Below are 8,664 nucleotides of genomic sequence, written 5' to 3'. Positions count from 1 at the left end.
TCCAATTTTTTTTTTTTCGTTTTTACGTTTTCATTTTAAAATTTTTACTCCTATAAACCTTTATTTTTCGTTTGAAAAAAGAAAACCTTTATTTTCATAAATATATCTTTATTTTAATTTTTCTTGCTGAATTAGTCTTCTCCTTCCTCTGGAACTTGGGTGCATTCGGCGACTTGGCCTCACTCGATCGACCTCAACATCATGGCCGCCGTGGCCTGTGAACTCCCGTTTGGTTTGAAGAGGCAACATAGCGTTGAGTACTGGATCTGAAATGGCTGACGCATTTTTTGTGCCCTTCTTTTCATCTTTGAATTTTAATACTCATGGCCTTAACATGAATACTGATCAGGTTGATCGTCAATTGCAGGTATTTCCATGGCTGAATTTAATACATGAACAATCTTTGCCCAATTCGAATATATTTGTGAGATCGATATTAGGAATAGAGATTTCTGCTGTGGTTATATGTAGAAACAGCTACACACACTTGCAATATTGAGATTGAAAGAATAGGATTGGCAGTTTCAGTTGATATTTTGGTATAACTTTGTACTTGGTAATTAGGTCTCAAGGAATCAAAATTATTTGATCTGTAATTGAGCCATTTCTTGGATTTACTCAATTTTTGTTTGCCAATCAGCTTTTCCTGCTTTCTATTATAATTTGAAATGACAAACAAATCATAATTATTCATCTTAGGATTGGAAGCATGAGACTCTAACGAATTGCTACATTGATTCTGTATCTCTTTTTTGTTGTAATGTTGTCTCGAGCAATCGCCATAAATCTTGAGGCTTCAAGTGCAAGTTTATTCATCAAAGTGTTTTTTTTTTTCTTTTTGGTGTTTTTCTTTTCATGTAGCCTCTAAGAAAATTGAGAATTGAATGAACTTTAATTAGTATATTATTGGTTCTGTTTCAGCTATGTAGATATTAAATATATTTAGGCTTCAAATTAGACTAAAAAAGTTATGAAATTTGTGGCTTTTCTCTTGGTACACTATGAAATTTTGGAATAATAAAACATAAAGTTGTAATAAATTATATTATGGGGTTAAAGTAGTTGGAAGATATTGATTCTTGTCATTGTGTTAACTTATTTGATTTTCGATTTTGTCTCAACTTATGGGGTTATTGAGTTTTCATTCCTAGCTAAAATTTTTAGTCATATTGACACACCATTCTTTAGTAGGAGAGAGGTTTATCCTCCATGCACTATATCCTTAGCATGTTCATTAAGTACTGTAATGGTATACTTTTTTCTTCGAGAAATAGACAATGTCTAGGAGTATCGAATGGCTACTTTAGAGTTTTAGTGGCATATAATGTTTTCTGATATGTGATTTAAGTCAATGCAAAACCAGTGAGAATCATTTAAATGTGTAACCAACTTTGAATTCATCTCTTTCATCCCAATGTGGAAGTAGTAGTGTAGCAACAGGAACTAGAGCTGGGCTTTTTGGAACACATATTTCAGCTCATGGTTTACCGCCTCCCCTAGCCTTAATTAGTCGTTCGTAATCTTATGGAGCGGGTAAGAAAGGATATTGTTTCTTTATTTCTTCCTTCTTAGTTGCAGTTTTCCACAATGTACTGTGTTGTATTTTTTCTTAACTAAATTTGTAGCATCTTCTTCCAACTTCAAGGCCAGGTTTGCTTATTTATGCACAGCACCGTAATGTCTTGAATGCACCATCGGCATGAAGGATTGGTACGCTCGTAGATTTTGCACCTGATCTTGCACCTCTCATGCAAAGTCGCGGCAAGATTTATAATACGAGAGTGATTCTGAGTACATATGTCGGGCTCGTGAAACTGAAGCATGTAATAGCCAAAGATAGAATACCAAATTTTATTTTCATTCAATAGTCAATACTTTAATATTTTACCCACCATACTAATACAATAATTTCCCAATATTTTTCCATTCAACTATGCCAGTTTGGATGTACAAATTCCTTCCCCAATTTTTCTAACAAATCATTCCCCTATTTGCAAGTTTTTTTCCATGGTGATGAAACACTTCATCTTGGAGCTCATTAGATTTTCTCAGCAATCCCGAGACTAATTACAATCTCTGCTTTATCACACATTGGCCGATCAACCATCCTCCTAACATGGTCTAAGCAGTTGACTTAAAAAAAAAAAAAAAAAAAGAAATCACTTCTCATTCTACGAGTGCCCCTCTCCTTAATCCCTGCACAATTGATAAACAATCAGTAAAAAAACTGATATTAGTCCAGCCACATGCATGAGTAAAAATAGGTGCATGAGAGCTTCAGCTTCTAAAGGGCTCAACTCATGGAATTGCACAAGAAAGCCTCCATAACATTCCCCTGTTGAAAATCAGAATAGCTCCCAATCTTAGAAGCAAGTAATCATTCAATTAAAACAAAATTACTATCTCAAAGTAACATCCTGCAGTCTTAACAGTAAGAACAAAAAAACATGTGGGAAAAGTGATGAGGTGAGACCACCAATTTCAAGTCGCTCTACTAATGAAAACAGACATGTTTCTAAATCCAAGTCTCTCCATATTCCATCCAAAAACACAAGAAGAGGGAGAGATAAGTTAAGGATATATCATTCCAAAAATAATGCTATGAATATCCCCCATAGTCTATTTCCAAGGAGAACCATAACAAAAGTTGTTAATGGAATGATGTGAGGTAAAATAGCAAAATGTCACTAAACAATTTTGAGAGAACCTGCAAGTGTTTGGGAACGGGTCGGAGGGCTAAGCTTCGGCAGCTTTGGGATGCTTGCGACGGAGGCTCGACTGGGGCAGCTCGGAACACGGCGTTAATGGAGGCAAAATAGAGGCTCGATTGTTGTCTCCAGAGCTCTGTTTTTTTCTTTTTTTAACAAAAAGTAAATGTGGTTAGATTTTTATATTAGCGTATATTTAAAAATAAATTAAATTATAAATAAAAAAAATGAAAAATATGCATAAATAATTACGCATATTTAAATAAAAAATTATGCATATTAAATTTATATAGGTAATTAAGTTTTTTTAATTTGGACCGTTTGTATGTATTTTATTTATTTTTTTAATAGTAAAGTTAATATTGGTAGTGCATATATATTTTTCAATAAAATGTAGGGTAATCCAATTTTGGTCCATATAATTTAACTAACTAAACCTCATTTTTGACTCTCTCTTCTTATAAATACTTAAATATACCCTCTAATTATTAAAAAAAAGTTAAAAAAACAATCTTCTAATTATAATTTTAGTCAAACTAAATTTTGAAAATGCTGACCTTAATTTTTATTTATTTTTTCATGAATAAATAGAACTTTTACCACTTAAACTATGACTCTTGTAAATTTTTTTTCTTTAATTCTCATTTTTTTTTTTTTTGCAAAAATCTCTCCCGAACTATACAAATCATTACAAATATCTCCTACCGTTATATTCTCTCATTTATTGAGTTTTATTTATTTATTTATTTATTTTAAAAAAACTCTTAAATATATAATTAAGGTTACATTTAGTTGAAAGAAATAAAAATATAACAATAAAAATGGAATACAGTTTAATATGTATTAAAAGAATTGATAAAAAAAATATTAAATCATTCTCATATTCTATTGGAATAGTTTTTTCATTCATTTCAAAATAGAAAAGTCACTCCATTGAAATGATTCTAATATATTAAAATACAACTAAATAAAAGAATGGAACGAAACTTAATTCATTTCTATTCAATTCTATTTCATTACTTCTAACCAAATGTATCTTAAATGTATAACAATTATCATCTCACCAGTCGCAGACCCAGGATTTAAAGTGAGGGGCGTAATTTTTTTTTTTTTTGTAAAGTAGGGGCAAAAGTAAACTAAATAGAAAAATGTTATTAGTGGGATTTGAACCTTTAACCTAACATAATCTAACCTAACCATTACACCAAACCTACTATTAAATCTACATATAATCTTTTATTATAAATGTATATTGTAACTAACTAATATACATATACATTTTTTTTCTGATTTTTTTTTCAAGATGCGACTGCTCTCCTCGCTACAATGTGAGTCTGCCTTGGATCTCACCAACAACAGAGAAACCTCTAAAACATGAAATGAACCTAGACCAGTAAACTTATATAGTGGAACCCTTTGGCACTAATAGACTAGTGTGAAAACACACAATATGTTAAAAAGTTGATAATTTATTATTATTAAGGGTAAATACTATTTTGGACCCTCTGTTTTGTAAAAGTTACCAATTGGACCCTGTGTTTTGTTAAATGATAAAATGGACCCTGTATTTTTTAAAATAGTACAAATAGGACCCTGAATTGATTTTTTGTCAAAATAAAGTTTAATTATAATCCGATCTAAAAGTGTTATAACAAAACTGTTTACATTTTTTGTATCTGTTCGTATTAAGCATTGTCTTCAAGTTGGTTGTATTAAAAAAAAGTTGTCAAAAATTAAGCTCATGGTCTTATTTTTACTATTTTAGAAAATACAGGGTCTATTTTGTCATTTAACAAAACACAGGGTCCAATCTGTAACTTTTGCAAAACACAGGGTCCAAAATGGGATTTAAATATTTGTTTGGTCCTCTTGTAGTAGTGACCTCTTCTACGGTTGTGTTTGGTCCTCTTGCATTTGGGTAGTCTTCATACTATACACATATATTTTCACATTTTCCAAATATTCACGTCAATTTGTTTAAAAATATTCATTTGTAACATATCATGTAAAATTAAATATGTAATGAACGGTTTAAGGGAAAAAAAACATATAATAGACGTACATACATAGAAAAGAAAAAAAAAACAACAAGACTAAATGTAATAACATGATGAATAATAACTAAATTAGATTGATTATAATGAAGGGATAATTGGATAAAGTAGTAATTTTCATAAAATTTATATATTTTTAATTTTTTTTTAATATTTTTATGGTGTTCTATAAAAATAATATAAAAACAACAAAAATAAATATATAAAAATAACAGAAAAATAATATCCAAACAATATTAAAATAACATACAAATAACAAAAAATTAACAACAAATTAATAAAAGTATAATATAAAAATACATCAAAAACTCATATTTTCTGTAAATAAAATCGTAAAAATATTTAAAATTTTATACAACTGCATTTTTGTAATTTTTTTGTTATTATGTTTTTTTTTTTTTTTTTGAAATTATCCCTATAATAAATCAATTATTAATTTATAAATTAAAGTTAAAAAAATGTTTAAAGATACATTAAAGTTATTTATATTTGTATAAATACTTTTTATCAACAAAACATAAATTGATATATGAAACTAGATTTTATATTATACAACTCTCTAATTTCATTTTTAGTTAAGAAGTTAATATATTTCTGTATATGTATTAAGCTATAGCTTCACATTTTCTCTTAATCCAAAACATTATACCCCAAAACTTAAACAAACTTTAGCATTCTTTGTATTGTATTACTCTTCAGAAACCTATATCTCAAAACCTAAACATTGTATCTTTTTGTATTTTGTCCTAACTGTTGTGTATTTCGTCTTTGTTGCATGAACAATCTTCCTGAGATCTTTGATATCCGGATCACACCTTGGGTTCCAAAGCTTACTCTATTGTAAGCCTCCTCCAAAAAACTCCCCCAAAAAACAGTCTGTTTCTTCTCTGTGAAAAGGATCTGATTATGTTGTATATTGTTATGCCTCTAATTTTCTGTTTTTGATTCTGTAGTACTGCTCTGAATTTTTGTTTCTCTGCCTTGTACTTTTTTTTTTTGAAATGTTCTTTGCCTCTTACTTAATTGTTGTTCTTACTGGTTTTTATATATGTTGTATTATAGCACAAAGAGAGGAAAGTTAGTTACAAAGTGTTAATCAACTTTGTAACTAACTTAACTGCTTTTGTCTAGGTTAATAGAGGCCAAAGGCCACCTAGGGATTATTTTACTGCCTTGTAAATCTTTGTGTAATAATCTGGTTTTTACAGTGTACAGGTAATATGTGGTTTAATTCAACAGGCTAAACAGACATACTAAAGTAATTGAATTTTTTTTTACTGCTAAAACATTTCTAAGCATATTAGAATGACTATTTGAATGTAAAAATAAAAATTGAAGAAATATGCATATTTTATCACTTGCTAAATAAAATTGAATATATATGACTAAGCATACATGCAATGCACGTAACTTTCGCCTAGTATAATATAAGTGTATGGATAAGAAAATATAAGATATTTATCTCACAAATATTTTTATAATATATATGGTAAATAGCGGCATAAAACTAAAAGTTTAGAGTTTGTAAGCGGCATAAACTCTATATTTATGTTTAGCGGTATAAGTATCTAATGTTTGTAAAACTATAATTTTTCTCTAATTGTGTCAGTACTAACTCTGTTATTATCTTAAATATGGCATATATAAGACCTGAATTCTAAATCATTGGGTCTAGATAGAAACATGTAGTATCAGTTACTTCTAAATATTTTTTTAATAAATTCAGAACGGAATCTGTACTGACGAAACTAGAAGAAAATTACTGTTTTAGAAAAATTGAATACTTATACTGCAAAAAATAAACATTGAGTTTATGCTACTTGTAAGCTTAAAATTTCGTGTACTTATGCCGCTATTTACCCTATATTATATTTATATTATATAATTAATCAATAATAATATTTTTTTTAATTACATGGTTGTAATAAGAATTTAAAAATTGACTTGAATTAGATTTTGAGTAAGATTGATAAATCTTAGCTATTGATCAAAATTAATTATTCTATTATTTTAATTAAATAAATAATTAACTTAAAACCGAAAGCCTGTATAAAAAAATGAACATGTATAGAATGTCTATTCTATATAAAGTGTGTCTATATAACAGAATTTTTGGTTTATGAGAAATTGATGGGTGATTTTTTATTTATATTAAAAATAAAATAGTTTATTATTAAAAATAAAATAATTTATGAGAAATTCAAGGGTCACTTTTTATTTATATATAATAAAATAAATTTCATTACATTCAAAAAAATAACAGTTTTTTCGACTGAGGTTCACAGAATATTTTTATTTAAAGTCGCTACTTAATATTTTTTTTTTAATAATTATTAAATTCAAAATTCTCTATCCAAGAATTACTCATCGGGAGCTCCATCAAAAGGAACCATGGCCAATAACATTGTTCAAGCACTGTTCTTTACATTGTTTCCTTGCACTGTTCTTTACACGAGATTATCCGATGAAGCGAAGTCACCAGTAGAGGTAAACACTGCATTTTTGGTGTTGTTGTAGGTAAATCTTCCAGTTTGAAATGGCCCGAGCCAAGGAGCTGGCCAATACACACTTGATACGAGCGGGTCGGGACCTTGAAAACGTAAGAGGAGGATGTTGTCATCGTCAAAATAAAAGTTATAGTATCCAGAAGAATAGTTGGTCTGGGATTTTGAAGACACAAGGTTGGTGTTCATGGTGAAATTTTGGTTAGGAAGAAGTGTATCTGTGGGGAATTTGAAGCTTTCCCAGTAAGTAACATGTTTACCAAACACAGCGCTTCTGAGAACAAAGTTGCCGGAATCATGGAGATGCAGTTTCACAACAAGGCCGGCACAGAACCTGTTCCCCAGTCCCGGTGTCGTGTCGGTACTCCATACTTGATCTCTGCCTATGTCAAGCAAGAAAAGATTACCGTTTTTCAATCAGCAAAAGTTTTGACCCTCTTCTGTTGACTGGTTGGTCTCGATTGGCCATCCAAACTATGGTGGGAACAGAGGACTTGGTATCACTATTAAATTAAAGCAGATTAAATGATTAATTTTACTTAGAATTGTTTTTTTTCCAATTGGTTAAGGCAATCTTTTAAAAATCTCCATTAATATTTGGACATTCATTTTATTATTTGTGGTTTACCACTTCAATAAAAGAATCATGTTGATATCAAACCATCATAGACGATGAAGCAATATTCGTCGTTCACCACTTCAATAAAAAATTTAGATTATAAGTGCTGTTATATGTATTGTCATTTTTTATTAATTCTCAAAATTTATTCTTTTATATTCAATTAAGTTAGGTAAAATTTAATTTTTTACTACTGAATGACATCATTCATGATGATATTAATATTAATATATAATTTAGCAGTTTATATAATTATTTTCATATAATTTAATATTATTATTTAGGTGTTGATTTGGAATTATAGACCTTGGTTTCATGATCTTCAATCAATCAAGTACTTCTCTATCTTTTCTTAAAAATAATATTATTAAAATAATTTGGATATTTATTTATTTCAAAACTATATATTAAATACATATTTGGCTCGTTTGGTACACCGTATTGCATTGTATAGTATTATATTAAATTATATTTCCTGTAATATTTTTATGTAAATTTATGTAGTATTGACTTGTATGAGTACATAAATATATAATATTTTAGTATAAAATAAAATTTAACATAATATTATATGAAAATATGATATATAATCTAATTTAATATAATACAATATAATACATTACGACTTAATACAACGTACCAAAACATCACATTGTGATATCTACTTATTGCGATTAAATGCACGATGCATTTTAAATTAGGCTTATATCAAAACTAACGAGTTTTCTTTTGACTTACTAGGTGAGGTTGGCACGTGCATTAGTGCTATAGCTCTCTTT

At 28.8% G+C, this 8,664-nt stretch overlaps 1 long non-coding RNA gene across 1 annotated transcript; it reads left to right on the top strand.

Moving 5' to 3' along the window:
* Positions 1–1,142: 1,142 nt before the first annotated feature.
* On the top strand, positions 1,143–2,832 carry LOC115709216 (uncharacterized). The gene is made up of 2 exons (XR_004010187.2): positions 1,143–1,533; positions 1,646–2,832. It is a non-coding gene; the product is annotated as an uncharacterized LOC115709216 (long non-coding RNA).
* Positions 2,833–8,664: the final 5,832 nt, after the last annotated feature.

This window comes from Cannabis sativa, chromosome 3 (genome assembly GCF_029168945.1).
Source record: "Cannabis sativa cultivar Pink pepper isolate KNU-18-1 chromosome 3, ASM2916894v1, whole genome shotgun sequence".
Classification (NCBI taxonomy): Eukaryota; Viridiplantae; Streptophyta; class Magnoliopsida; order Rosales; family Cannabaceae; genus Cannabis; species Cannabis sativa.
Note: the sequence above shows the minus strand (reverse complement) of the source record. Positions and strands in the feature narration are given on the sequence as shown.